The sequence below is a fragment of the Paroedura picta genome, chromosome 3 (assembly GCF_049243985.1).
Source record: "Paroedura picta isolate Pp20150507F chromosome 3, Ppicta_v3.0, whole genome shotgun sequence".
NCBI lineage: Eukaryota > Metazoa > Chordata > Lepidosauria > Squamata > Gekkonidae > Paroedura > Paroedura picta.
The window spans coordinates 123,726,962-123,741,973 of record NC_135371.1 but is presented as its reverse complement, the minus strand read 5'-3'; the positions used below and the strand labels follow the sequence as shown (position 1 = coordinate 123,741,973).

The following is a 15,012-nucleotide window of genomic DNA, read 5'->3' as shown; positions in this document are numbered from 1 at the left end:
TCTAAGAAGAAAACAATGCTCAAATCTATCCAGATTCGATGGGAGAGCACCCGATTTGGAAGTTCCAGTCTGTTTAAGTGTCACTTGGAGACTAAACTACTGTACTAGAAGTCTACAGGAAGCAGCAGTAATGGATTGATGTTCTTTTCTGATTACTCCCCATGATCGTATAACAGATGGACTGAAACTTTTCTTTTTGGGAAAATAAATACTTTAAAAAACCCAACCTCTTGGTAATAAAAAAGCACCTTTGTTTACTTGGCTCTGTAATAAAAAAATGGCCTGCCTTAGTACAGACTAAGCAAATTACCTTTAAAGAGGAAGGTTAAAAAACTGTTTATTATTTGAAATGTCTTTCTTGAGGCTCAGTTTCTGATAAATTACCTCCAGCTTCATTACTTCATAATATATCTCCCATGACATTTAATTATACCTACCCCAAACACATTAAGCCAATCAGTCTGAACAGCCCTTATTAATATGCAAATTTCTGCTTTTGAAAACCCATGAATCTGTGGGAAAAAAATCTCCTTAGGCTTCAATTATGTCCACTCAGGAAACTATGTGCCTCAATCAGACAATTCCCTGTTCCCCAGCTCGATGACTCAGCAGTTGACTAAATGTTTAAACTAACCATTCTGGCAGTAGCATTTGCCATGCAGGGCTGATGAAAAAGGAGAAGGAAAGTCCAAATGAAATTAAACTTGGGACAATCTGCCATTGCTACTGCTTTGGGTGGTAGCCTATTGATATTACGTCAGATATATTCACCTTAGCCTGGTTAATAAACCCCAAAACCTACTGGAGTGTGCTGTTTTTCTAGCCTGTTTTATCTGGTGGAAGAAGACAGCTTCTGTTTATACAACACTCCACATGAGAAATCTCACAGAGCTTTTGATCATTTATTAAATTCAAGGTCGGTTCTTGCCTTCAACCTGGTAAACTGGAAAAGAGGAAGAGAGATAAAGCGGTTTTCCTTCTTTTTTGCTTTCTCTAACTGAGAGAGCTGTGGGTGAGTGGGTGTTTTGTAACCTGCTAGAGAGTGGTTTCTGTTAAGTACTCTTAAGTGCTTCTGTTTGTGGCTGATTGAGGAAGTGTGTATTTGGGATGGTCTGCAACAGTGGGATTACAAATTCCATGCCGTGCTGGACTGTGACCCTCTGAGCTTAAAGGCTCCTCCTCACCAGAAGCACAGCTGAGCAGCTGGGGAGAAAGCAAAGAGCACGTGGGCAGTTGCTGACAAGGTGAATTTTTTCCTTTTTTGCTTCCTCTAACTGAGGTAGGTAGATGTGTATGTGTGTACACTATTTGTGGGCGAGTGGCAGTTTTGTAACCTGCTAGGGAATTGTTTCTATTAAGCACCATGAAATGCTTTTGTTTGTGGCTGATTCAGGAAGTGTGTGCTGGGGGTATTGTGAAACAAAGGTGCTGGGCTATGACACTCTGAGCTTAAAGGTTCCTCTTCACCTGAGGTACAAATTGTGGGTCTTCGCCTTTTTACACTGAAACAACTTTATTCTAAAGGTACAGATTTTAGAGTAAGGAATTTATTTGGAAAATAATAAGAGATACTCAAGGCCCATATTCAGTCACCTGCAAGGAGTGTGCCAAGTTTGGTTTCCTCCCTGGAGACAAGATGAACCTCACTTGTCATAAGTGATTTATTTGGGATGGTCCATATGGGAATGAATGACACGGTCATGAATACAATAGCATATATTAAGGCTCACTATAACTATGAAGTCTTGGGAGGCAGCTGAAATGAATGGGGGCATAAGTAGTTTTCTCTTCATTCTTGTCTGTCAGGGGAAGAGGAATGAGTTAGGAGCTGAAGATAATGGTGGTGCCAGTACATGGGATTTGGATTCTAGGTCCATGGGATAGGCTTTCTAGAAGAAAGACTACTAGCACAGGATAGACTTTATTTATCCAAGCTGGAGAGGAATGTGTTTAGCAGGAACTTGCATAGATTCATTAGGAGAGCTTTAAATTGAGGCCACAAGGGGAAGGAGATCTCCAACATAGGGATTCTAATGTAGGATTGCAGCAGCCCGCCTGGGAAGGAGAGATCAAATGAAGCCAATAGTAAGAGGCTTCAGGGGCCTATATACCAATGCCTGAAGCATGGGCAATAATAAGGAAGAGCTCAAGCTTCTCATTCAGACAGAGCAATATGATTCAGTAGGCATTACAGCAACTTGATGGAATGATTCTCATGACTGGAATGCAGTAGTGGATGGATATGAGTTGCTAAAAAAGCAGAAAAGGTTGAAAAGGCAGTGGAGTGGTGCTGTATGCGAGGAGAGGGCTTGCTTGCCAAGAAATAGAGGAGAGTGACACTCCAGTGGAAAGTATCTGGGTGAAGAAAACGGGGTGTCTGCAAAAGACAGTCTGAGCAGGCTGAGGATATGGATACTGCCCTCCTTGAAGAGGCAACAGAACCTTGTAATTATGGATGACTTCAATTTCCCTGATGTGTGCTGGGAAACAAAATCTGCTGAGTATCCAGACTTGTGCAACTTTCTGACATGTGTGGATAACAATTTCCTTTATCAAATGGTGGAAGAACCTACTAGAAGCTTGGCCATACTCAATACTGACCAACAGGCAAGAGCCAGTGGATGGAGTGATTATGTCCTCATAGAATTTCTTATAAGATGGGGAGCAAAGGAACTTCATAGTCAGACGTGTATGTTAAACTTTCATAGGGTAGACTTTAATAAATTCAGAGACATGATGAGAGTCATCCTGTGGACAAGAATACTTGAAGAGCAAGGAGAAAGTGACAAGTCAGCTCTCCATAAACAAGAGCTATTGAATGCTCAAGCCATAACTATTCCAGCAAGATGGAAACATAGCAGTGAATCCAAGAAGCCTATTTGAATGAACAGAGATCTTCAGGATGAACTAAGGAAGAAAAAGGAAATGTTCAAAAAATGGAGGGAAGAACAGACCTCTAAAGAAGTGTTTGTGCAAGTTACAAGGCACTGTAGGCCAGCCATCATAAAGGCCAAACCTGGGAGTGAGCTGATACTGGCCAGGGAAGCCCACTTTAACAAGAAAAGCTTCTTCAGATATGTGAGGAGCAAATGTAAGGTAAATGAGCCAAATGACCCACTGTTGGGTGAAGACTGGACATCTTTAAGGAGTAGCTGAACAGACACTTACCATGGATGCTTTAGGCTGATCCTGCATTGAGCAGGGAAATGGATGAGATGGACTGTAGGGCCCCTTCTATGATTCTATCTAGAGACTGACAGAGGACAGAAAGAAAGCAAATGTACCTATTTCACCTATGTGTTTTCCCTGAAGAATATAGACATATATAGGGATGGCAGTAGGCAAAGTATAATGTCTGGGTGGTGAACTGACATGGACAAAGAGGATGTTGAGAGGCACCTGGATGCATTGGATGAATTCGAATCCTCTGGGTCGGATGATGTGCACCTGAGAATGCTCTCAGCTTTCTGGAGAGCTTGCAAAACCCTTGTCCATCTTAGAGGACTGCAGATGTAGCAAAAAGGCTGGAAGAAAGCAAATGTTATTACAATCTTCAAAAAGGAGAAGAGTGATGACTTGGGAAACTACAGGCCAGTCTTGGGAGGCATCACATCAAAATTGCAACATGTCATAGTCCCACTTTATACTGTGCTGGTCACACTACACTTGTGAGTACTATGTGCAATTCTGGAGGCCTCACTTCAAAAAGGCCATGTACAATGATCCTGCATTGAGCTGGGGGTTGGACAAAATGGCCTGTATAGCCTTCTAACTTGATGATTCTATGGTTTTATATTCTGAAAGAACAAAGTTTTAGTCCAGTGGCACCTTTATGACTAATACAATTTTATTCAAGGTATAAGCTTTCACGTGCATGCACACTTTGTCAGAGAAACCAACCTTTGTTGGTCTTACTGATGCCATTGGACCCAACTTTGTTCTGCTGCTTCAGACCAACAGAGCTACTCATCTGGATTTATATTCTGAAAGTAAGGCTTCTCCCTCCTTCAGAGCACTCTGGCTCTTGCACCTTCATGATTCGAATACTGCCTTCTTACTTTTTCTGCTCAAGTCCTAACCACAAAATTGAAACTTGTTCCAAAACTCACATTCTGAACCAATAAATGTATGCCTCGCACATTTGCTTTGTTTGTTGGAATGTTGTAGAACTCATACCTTAATTTTAAAGAAGAGAGTCAGTTTAGAAGACAAAAAATGCCATGCTATTCACCAGCCATGGCCACATTAAGAGATGGTGCTCAGATCCAGATGTATCAAACATCTTCTCTTGGGGCTACATCATAAAATATATCCTTTCACTCAGCTGACCTCAAGGTTTTCCCATCCCATTAATGTGTGAGGCAAGTTATTTTAGAGTTATTGCACTTTGCAATGGGGGATATTAAGAGTCTTTTTTGTTTACTTGTTAAATTAATGTGGTTATTTAAATATAGCTATTTAAATAAATTTTCTAGCCAAACTAATTAGCAATCATTAAAGTTAATGTGCTACATTAATTGTCCAATAGTTAAAATTAAATGAATGGAACAAGGCCCATTCAGCAAATTGTCACTGGAGACAGACAATGATTTCTTTCACAGAAGAGGGTCTGGAAAAGTGATTGCTGTTTTTGGTCTGAATATTCATCCCACATGTATCCCAGTAAGTTAGTTGTGCACCATTTTGTATTGCTTTTAAAACTTGCTAAAGTTGTCTAAAGAAGGGGAGAGTGAGTCAAAATTAGAATGAACATACATGGATTAGCCAAAGGAAAGGTGGCTTCTTTATAGATATTCAAAGCATAGGGTTCACAGCCTCTGTCTAAAGATCTCCTGGAATTACAGTTGGTCTTCAGAATTGAAAGATGGGGTTTCCTGGGGAAAATGGCTGCTTTGGAGGGTGAATTTTTATGGTATTAGACCCTGCTGAGGTCCTTCTCATTCCAGGGTCCACCACTAAATACCCAATCTGGAGATGGGAACCCTTTGGATCGCTCTGCGGACTTTCCTGTATGAAAGTAAGATTTCTCTTTCTTAAAAGGCTTATGAAGAAGAGTTGGTTCTTATATGCCACATTTCACTACCTGAAGGAGTCTCAAAGCCGCTTACTTTCCTCTCCCCACAATAGACACCCTGTGAGGTAGGTGTGGCTGAGAGAGCCCTGATATTACTGCTCGGTCTGAACAGCTTTATCAGTGCTCTAGTGAGCCCAAGATCACCCAGTTGGTTGCATGTGGGGAAGCGCGGAATCAAACCCGGCTCCCCAGATTAGAAGTCTGCACTAACCACTACACCAAGCTGGCTCTCTCTTATTCTGGAGAATAACATCCATACTGGCGTCAAATGCTAGAACAGACAGGGTTTTTTATACTTATGAACTGGCTGGCAGCTATTTTTGGTGCCATTTGGCCAGGCAGTGAACAGCCATGATATTAAAGAAAGGGTGCTTCTGGGTGTCTATAAACTGCCCCTCAATGAGAGGAGACTGTCTGCCTGCTAACACTAGGACCTAGTGGCCACAGTCAAAGGACCCTCTATTATAAATATGAGGGAGTACCTAAATTTAGAGGTAGAGCAGGCAGAATATCTTGAGGGCCATTTGGCACCCTATGAAAATAATAAACATGGTGGACACATGTATCAGATTTTAAAAACCATGAAACACCCCATTTAACTAGAACATGGTATCAACTTGGCATGCAAAGATCAGGTGAGGACATAGCTGGTGAAGCCACTACCTAATCCTCAGGTTTACTCAGGGAAATGGATATGTTTTTCTCCTCCTTTCTCTTTACTCATCACTCTCATAAAGAGTATGTTGTAAATTTCTATGTTTTGATGTTTGTAAGGCTTTTGAGAAGAGCTTCTTGTGGCGCAGAGTGGTAAGGCAGCCGTCTGAAAGCTTTGCCCATGAGGCTGGGAGTTCAATCCCAGCAGCCGGCTCAAGGTTGACTCAGTCTTCCATCCTTCTGAGGTTGGTAAAATGAGTACCCAGCTTGCTGGGGGGTAAACGGTAATGACTGGGGAAGGCACTGGCAAACCACCCCGTATTGAGTCTGCCATGAAAACGCTAGAGGGCGTCACCCCAAGGGTCGGACATGACCCGGTGCTTGCACAGGGGATACCTTTACCTTTAAGACTTTTGAGATTAGTTCTGCGATCAACTGATAGAACTACCCTCAATGGGGCACTCTTGTCTAATTTTGTTACCAAATGCAGACGACAAACATTATGCAGACACCAAATGCTGATACCAGTATAACATTTGCTTCTTTCTAATCACAGCTTCTGCCTGCCCACCTCAATGGAAGACTTGCCGATAACTAGGGTAGGTCTGTATTTCATTCATTTTTCTCTGCTTGCCCAAATCTACAGTACTTCAAAAGTTCAATATGAGAGAACAAAACTACTCCTGCAAACACGAGTTGCTTACTTAAGAATGAAAGTCCTCCACAAGCCACTGAACTTGCAATGCAATAGGTCTGTATATTCAAACTCTTTATGCCAATCAATGCAACCATCTTCCACAACAAGATATATACCTTTGATGAATTATTAATAGTGTTGCGTTATTTTTTTCTTGCTTGTTCCATTGACTATATGACTACCAAAATGAAGGGCATAATCAGAGGACAGAAGGGTAGCAGAGATGCCAGAAACACAATTTGTTCATGTATAAACAATGTAGGTGGGTTTTTTCCCACAGGCTCTTCCAATTTAGATGCTACATTCAACATATGGGGTTGCTGGAACCAATCTTGGTGTGGTTGTAACATCTATAATTGCCTAGTTCATCCAGATCCTATGGCAAGCTTCCACACCAGTGTTGTTCATTAGCAATGGTGTTGACATGGAAAATCTCCACATGATTGGAGCAAATCATAAATCTTTTAGTATGTTCTAGGCTCAGACAATGAATGTACATAATGGAGAGTCAGATGCTGACAAGCATCTCTCCTGACCTACATACATTCATTGGCAAAGTATGCACAGCATACAAATTATGTTCATACAGTTTTCTCCACATGATCAGGAACTTTGCTTTTTGCAGGACCTCCAAATGCATGGGGACAGCTCCACGTTTTCACATGTAGCTCTGTGCTTTCATTCCAATGAGCACATATGCCTCTGGAGTGGACCTTGCTGATGAAATCCCACTCCCTCCACCCCAATGTAGTCACTGTGTCTGCAGAGAACATATGGGAAAGACTCATGAGATGAGCTGCTACATTTATTACAGCTCCAGGGAGGAACAGCAGGCCTGCAAAAGCTGTTTCCAGAATCTTCGTTCTCATTAGTATAATGTTTAGTTTGTCCTGAGGTGCGCTATGAGGCACATATTTTCCATACATTCTCTAAATCAGGCAGCAATACAAAGTGGTCTTGTATTATTGAGGGACAACATTATCTGGCCTCTTCCCCCCTCCACCTAGTCAGCCGCTGGTTTGCTTGCTGTCCTAGACCCTGCTATTTTTCAAAAAGGTATATAAATCACCATAGAAACTCTTATTATCTTATTTTCCCTCTGCTTCCCTCTTGTCTATTTGGAGAAAAATTAATGCATTTGTCTCTAAAGGGGAGAAGGGACCGAGCCGTCTCTATAATTCAGTTTTAAAAACAAGCACCACTGGCTAGTGGAAAGGCCCCTCTTAGGCAACTCATTTTTCATGTGAGTAATTGAAGGCTTCCCTTCGATTTTTCCACAGGGTGCTAAAGACAACTGGGGCCTTCTTGGAACTTGCAGATTTCTTCTGCAGAGTCTGATCTCAAGGACCAGCAGGCTCAAATAGAGCTTTTGAATTTCTCACAGAAAGATCTAAATAAGGATTTGGAATGGTAATTTGTCAAGTGTTCTATATGACACTCTTAAAGAGTACTGTGTTGCAAAGGAAGTGTTCCAGCATTCTAACGTGATTGCTTTTTGTAGCCATCTTCTCTTCCCCCCCCCACCCCCACCCCACATACACACACTTGGGAACTCTAGCTCCAAATAGTTTAAATAACTTGAATATTTTTCTGTACTAGCAAAAGAGCCCCTTGGTGAATGCAAAATAAACCCTTATCTTCATATAAACACACACAAACTGTATTTTGTACTGTTGCTTTAGGGGATGAGTGATTATGTTGTACATATTTTGGAGGAATTCGTAACAGTGTGTTGTACTATTAGCTACATTACTGTTGTGTACTTTATGCAGGTTTGAAAGAGTTTTGTTGTTCCCATAGCATGAGACTGAAACCACAAAGCATCATTTGTCATCACTGATCCAATCTGTTATTGCACACAGTGCTTCAGAAGCTTTACTTTGCTCTACTCCTCTCCAAGCTAGTATGCTTGGACCACCCAAATTAAATGTCCCCTCTTTCAGTCTTAAAAAAATGCCATTTGCTGCCTGATATTTGTCATCTCTATCCTCGGCCTCATCAAAAGACAGATTTATGGCATGACACAAAGTCCCTCAAGGAACAGAGATTCTTAAATTATTCTGAGATATGACTTCTTTATAGATTGCTGTATATTTCCTACCACTGCAAGGCCAAACAAAAAAATCTTTATCTGTATTAGAGCTGCTGACCTTGGGCTACAGTCTGAAATATATGGAACAACACTCTCACACTCCTGGAGCCATTCCTCATAACTCCAATAGTCTATTTTCCCTCTGTTAAATGTAACTTTTTTATGGTAAGCAAAGGGATCCTTCAAGTTTAAAAAGGGGCAAAGGCATCCAACAGGAAGAAAAGAATTTAGAAGATTCTTCAGGAGTTGTTTTTCAAATGTGAGCCATGAAAAGCAAAGAACAAACAGCAGAAACTAAATGGAGGAATCATCATCAGCCGTCATCATCATCATTTCACCCAACATCTTACAGTTATATTTTTAAAGTCAAAGAAGAGACTTTGCAACACACAGCGACCTCTCCTCCACTGTTCCATTTTGGTATCAAGAAACACTTCTATGTCCCTGTGCTTCAGAGTACAAACCAATTTCAGAATGTTTGAGTTAAGAGAAGAAATAGAAACAGAGAGCAGTGTACGTGGTGCCAAGAATAACAAAAAGAATTTAGTAATCAAAATTTAGGGTGAGCCAGTTTAGGATTGCACTTTCAGCATAACCTGCTTAAGATTGCATTTCCATGCTGGCTGCTAATAAAAGGGACAAAAAAAGAGAGACGAAAGTAGACTGTCATGTCCTTCCATTCATACAAAATGTTCTCAACTACAATCCAGAAAGAAAAGAAGATGCAGCAGGGTGTCTTTGCTCTAAAGAGAATGCTTTCCCTAAAGAGAATGCTTTCCAAAGGTTACAACCGGGATTTCCCTGCTTGTTCCTGGTGTCAACAAACAGGCCTATCACAGCTAAGCCAGCAGCCTGGCATAATAAAACCTGGTCTATCATTGTTCAGGAACATGCAGCACATGCAATGTACAATTGTCCCTAATTTGATTAATGATGTGATTGTGTCAACAGGGTATTCTATCCTTAGCACTTCGTTGCTGACCCAACTGGAGAAATCCCATCAAGGCATTCAGTCCCCCTGCTCCTGCTGTCTCACCCTTGTCAGGTAATTGTTTACGGAAAGATGAATGTACACAATAATCCAGGGCGAAAAGAGCTGATGTATGTGGTGTTAATGAATGAAATCATCAGCTGGGTAATAACCAGTATGTGTGTTTGTGAGGCAGGTTCCAGCAGGGCATTAGCATTCTGCAGCCACAGTGTCTTTATCTCCTGGGCCTCATATTTGACAACCACCCTGTGGTAGCCCATGAATAAAATACAGACCGATACTCAAACATAATTAAACTGCCAATGTGGATGTATCTAAATGAACTTGATATCTTAATGACATAAGATAGTGGGTGAGTAATGAAGGCCAGGAAAACAAGGGATGTGCATAATGAATGCAGACATCAGGCTGCCACAAGAAGACTCACCCTTAGGGTAATGCTGCTTGCAACTCCCCAGCACTTACTGGTTATCCGAGCGGGGCTCAAAGACTGAGTGTGTTTGTGGTGTCACCGTTTGCTGACAGGGATGGCATCTGACTATGGCTAGGAGGCTGCTATTTGAGGAAGGCTTTTCTGGCACTCTTACTCCAATGGTCTTCAACTGCATAGGGGCCCAAAGCTTTCTTAGAGATGTAAAAGTTCCACAAATGTTGAAAAAACCATGTTAAAAACTTAGACTGAAGCGGGTGGGTGGAAATTTGGGGAAGTTTAAATTATACAACAGTTACTTTGTAATCTTTAACAACATAAAATGCATCATTTATAATTTGTCTGCCCCCTTACTGTCTGCGGTGGATAAACTAAAAATAGGTATTTCCATGGCTGGACTGGCAACCTTAATTCACTGCAGAAGCACAGTTTTTAGACAGAGACTGTGCTATCCCATCTGGTATGTTGTTAGACTTTCCTTCCTTCAAAACTCAGCCCTCACCTTATGAGACAAGTTGGTCTGAGTGTGGCCCAAGGTCACCCAGGAGGTTTCAAGTTTTAGCTCGGCAGTCATAATAGCTACAGCAACTGGACTGTACCAAAGCCAGTTCTTGAAAGCCCACAGGATAAGAAACAACTGAACTAAAGGGGGGCAGGATTGTGTTTTGTTGTGTGCTTGAACAGCCTGCAGGTCCTTCCTCCAGGCAGCAAACAGTGGAGCTCTGGCCATGGGGAATTACTGCAAAACCCTCAAGGCTCCTGGCAAGATGAGACTGCTCTACTAAGCCACAATGCAGCTAGAAGGCAGACAAATGGGCACACAAAAGTAGTCAGGTCAAATAAATATATAGAAACACGCCATACGAGCACACCAGTTCCTTCCTTCATCATCCCTGCTTACCTTATTTTCGGAAGGAGCTGGTGTTAGACTTTGCTATGCTTATACTTCATTTTGGTTTTGCTTCAGATATCTGCACAGTGCTTACTGGATGCCCCATCCTGTTGGCAGTATTGACTTACACAGTGTAATCCCCACTGAGTCCCAGAAGGGTGGCCTAGTATCAAGCAGGTCACCACTGCTGTTCACAGTCACAGTGAAGCAAGAGAAGGCCAACTCTTGGGAGAAACCAGAATATGTCTGAATAAAAAAAAAAATTAAATCTGGCAACTATCAAATGAAGTAGTTTGTGGGTCCCCTTGCCATCTAACTTCCCAGCAAGTTCTCCCCTCAGAGCTCCAGACATCGCCAAGGGCTCCTCTCTTCTTCCCAGGAAGGATGCAAGGAAATACTTTGCTTTCTTAACAACTTCATGCATTTATTTCAGTCAGCATGCATTCCCTGGAATTAACAGCCTGGCTTACCACACTGGGTCTGCTTAGTGCCACACTTTAACTTATTTAGGGCAATGTGCCTACAAATAGAATGGGATTTACTTGTCCCCAGCAGGTTTGCACTCTTTCAATAGACCAAGCTAATGAACAATTAGGCACTCTACAGTGATAATGGTAGGCAGAACAATAGGGCTCCAGCACTGGGCTACGGTGTAGCATTTTGTACTTCACTTCTACCCTATTATTGGCATTTCAGTACTGTGGAAGTTTGGGCTGGAAATGTCAAATTATAATAGGTACATACATTTGGCTCTTGTGCAACATTACACTAACATGTTCCAGAAGAAGAGAGGTTCTACGGTAGAGCACAAAAAGAAGTAGAGAATAATCTACTATATCTTCTGTAGTATTTGCCAGTCCTCCCAATTTGGTATCATCTGCAAACTTGATGAGTAGTCCCTCCACCCCTTCATCTAGATCATTAATAAATATGTTAAAAAGTACCGGACCGAGCACCAAGCCCTGAGGTACCCTGCTACTCAGCTCCCTCCAGTCTGATGAAACACCATTGACAACAACTCTTTGAGTGCGGTTCTCTAACCAATTCCCTATCCACCTAACTATCTGAAAATCCAGATTGCAGTCCTTCAATCTATCCATCAGAACATCATGGGGAACTGTATCAAAAGCTTTACTAAAATCCAAGTAAACGACATCAACCGAATTTCCACGATCCAGCAAACCTGTTACTTGGTCAAAAAAGGAAACCAGGTTGGTCTGACAGGATCTGTTGGAGACAAATCCATGCTGACTTCCTTGGATCACCAAATTGTCCTCCAGATGTTTGCAGATCACTCCCTTTAATATCTGTTCCATTATCTTCCCCACAACAGAGGTCAGACTCACTGGTCTGTAGCTTCCCGGGTCATCCTTCCTCCCTTTTTTGAAGATCGGAATAACGTCTGCTCTCTTCCAGTCCTCCGGGACATCTCCAGTCCTTAAAGAGGTCCTGAAGATGATGGACACGGGTTCTGCAAGTTCTCCGGAAAGTTCTTTGAGCACTTTCGGGTGCATTTCATCCGGCCCAGGGGGTTTGAACTCATCCAGTGCAGCTAAATGCCTCTCAACAAGCAGATAGTCTCCCACACCCAAGGCGGACTGGCAGTGGGTGCGGGATACTGGAGGGGGGGATCAGATGCCACTAAGGAATGTATTCTTATCAACTAGTAATAAAGCCTGTTGCATGTGGGTTTTGTGCCTCACTTGGAAGCTGACAACCTTAAGAGGTCTCTCTGTGAACAACAGTCCTGATCCAAATCAGGTTCAAGTAAACCCAGAAAATGTGGAATTTCAGAACATGAATCTACATCTATCTGGCAACCTTATCTCCTCTCTGCAATGCTTTCTTGACCTGAAATAGGCCAGGGGCACTATGTGGCTGGTTGGGTGGGTTTGGAGGCATTATACTCTTTTTGAGGCCCCACTTTCACAGAATATTTCCAGCTCAGGAGTAGACAACCTCCAGGAGGGGCCTGGAGATCTCATGGAATTACTGTTCATCTGCAGATTATAGAGATCAGCTCTCAAGGCAGAAATGGTTGCTTTGGAGGGTAGATAGGGATGTTGTGCAAAAGAAACATTTGAATCTCCTACAGAGGTTGTTGTGGAGATGAAGGCAATATCCTGCAACAATACCCAGTTTCATCTGCACAGCAACCTTCCATGGTAGGCTTCAAATGTTCAGAGAGTGGTGGAGAAGAGACACACATGGCTTGGCTGTGTCTTCCCTTTGGTCACACCAGAATTTCAAGTGAGAAGGGCTTTTCTCTGGCTTCCCTGTCAGCCAATGGGTAAACGGAAGGGGGAAGCTTTCCCACCTCCAAAGGAATGCACGTGTATACCCACAGGCTCCCCTGCATTGTTAGCAGGCCTGAAGGGAAGAGTATACTGAACAAGAGCAGCAATTGGCCCTGAGTTGGGGATATGCCACCAATAGGAATTGTTCATGGTCCAAAGCCTAGTACTTTGGTCAGCTGCTACAAAGTGGGGCAGGATCCATTGCCTTCGGAGGGCAAAGCTGAAGAACCCCCGTGCACCCCTTGCAGCTCACTCACCTCAGGAGAAGTGTCTGAGGGGCTGGAGGCTGTGAAGAAGTGGCAAAATTGTGGGAAGACAGTTAGGGGCGAGAATTCTAATCTGACTGGGTAGACGGCCAGTCAGAGGCATACAGGTGCCGATGATGGACCTGATTGGCCCATAACCCTTAACACCAAACCCTTCCCATGACCTCTTACCCCTTTTATTTAGATGCTCATGGTTACAGATAAGATGTTTTATTTGGGTTTTATTGTGAACCGCCATGAGCCAGCTCAGCCAAGGAGTGGCAGTTAATAAATATAAATGAATACACAGGCTCCCAATTCTCTTCTGGACATAATTCAAGGTGGTGGTGTTGACCGTCAAAACACTATATGGTCTGAACTGGCTTACATGAGAACTGCCTACTCCCTTATTTATTACATTTATATACCACCCTCCCCTGAGGTTCAGGGGAATTAACCTGCCCAACTACTACAGTCATCTTTGGAGGTTCTTCAGGAGGTGCTTCAGGAACCTCTGCTGACTGAGATTAGGAAGAGTCACAACACCAAAGCTCTGGACTCTCTCACTTGAGAGGTTTGTATGTTCCATTCTGTTGCTGTTTTCCACCATTGGGTGAAGACTTATTTATTTTGGGGGGGGCAGTCCATCCGTGAACCCTCCTTCCTGTCCAATGTTTCAATCGTTGTTCTCATGTCCTAGCCATTTTTATTGTTGTTAATTATTAGGGTTTTTTTGGAGGGGATGTTGGTGGAGATCATTTTAATTGTAATAAAATATAATTTTATTTTTACCTACTTTAGTGGTTCTTCTGCCCCACCTCCTGCCATTCTCCTATCAAGTCTCATTTGGTGCCATTCTTATAATAATGCGTACAGATACATGACCTGGAGAATGGTAAAGTTGCACAACTAGCAAGGGGCTGTTCCTCCTGTTATTTTGCAAAACTCTCAGTAAAAATGTTTCCTCCTTTCTCTGCTGTCACTCAGCTGGTTATTCCAAGCAACATCTGTGCTCATTTTTTTTATTCTCTGCTTACTAGTTCCAGGGTTCTCAATCACTCCTGTTCATTTCCTCACACACAGCCCATTCATTTCTCCCTCACTTCTCAGCATAGTTCTAAGGCTGCAATCTCATGCATGTTTACCTGGGAGTAAGCGCCACTGACCACAGTAAGATTATTCTATATGCTGGTCACATAAAACCATGAGTATAAAGAGAGAGTGGGTGCTAGCAGCAATGCAAACAGGGAAATAACTAATAATCAGATTTTATTCTCCACTGAACTTTCCATCAGACAGACCTCCTCTCAAATTCCTGTTCCTAAATCATATGTGCTTAGCCGAATGCTATTGTGGGGAAAGGTTGCCTAGTCACTGTTGTTTGAAAAAAAAAAAAAACAGCGAGAAATTGAACAAGAGCTGGGATTTGGTGCCTTAGTCATTGCCAGTCTTTATACTGTGTTTCCTCTATTAGTTCTCTTCCAATTCATCCAAACTGGAAGGCCATAAACCAAGCTTGTCCCTTTCTTTGCTTGTGAAATTCTAAATGATGGCTGTCCCACCTAGATGAGTAAAACAGTTCAGAAGAAGAAACGACACAGCTACCTCAACAAGGAGATATGTGGGATACTATGTTTCTT

General features: G+C 42.4%; 1 protein-coding gene and 1 long non-coding RNA gene across 6 annotated transcripts in view; one reads left to right on the top strand and one right to left on the bottom strand.

Annotated features, from left to right (window-relative positions):
- Positions 1-15,012, bottom strand: part of LOC143832730 (heparan sulfate glucosamine 3-O-sulfotransferase 3A1-like) — an 84,695-nt gene that overhangs the window by 34,683 nt on the left and 35,000 nt on the right. The gene's annotated exons all lie outside the window — the stretch shown is intronic.
- On the top strand, positions 1,031-14,040 carry LOC143832731 (uncharacterized). Of its 5 annotated transcripts, none has more exons than XR_013229382.1 (6): positions 1,031-1,279; positions 4,947-5,017; positions 6,285-6,327; positions 7,706-7,835; positions 9,469-9,562; positions 12,164-14,040. It is a non-coding gene; the product is annotated as an uncharacterized LOC143832731 (long non-coding RNA). The 5 variants fall into 5 exon arrangements; XR_013229383.1 differs by lacking the exon at positions 12,164-14,040 and adding an exon at positions 10,906-11,127; XR_013229384.1 differs by lacking the exon at positions 7,706-7,835.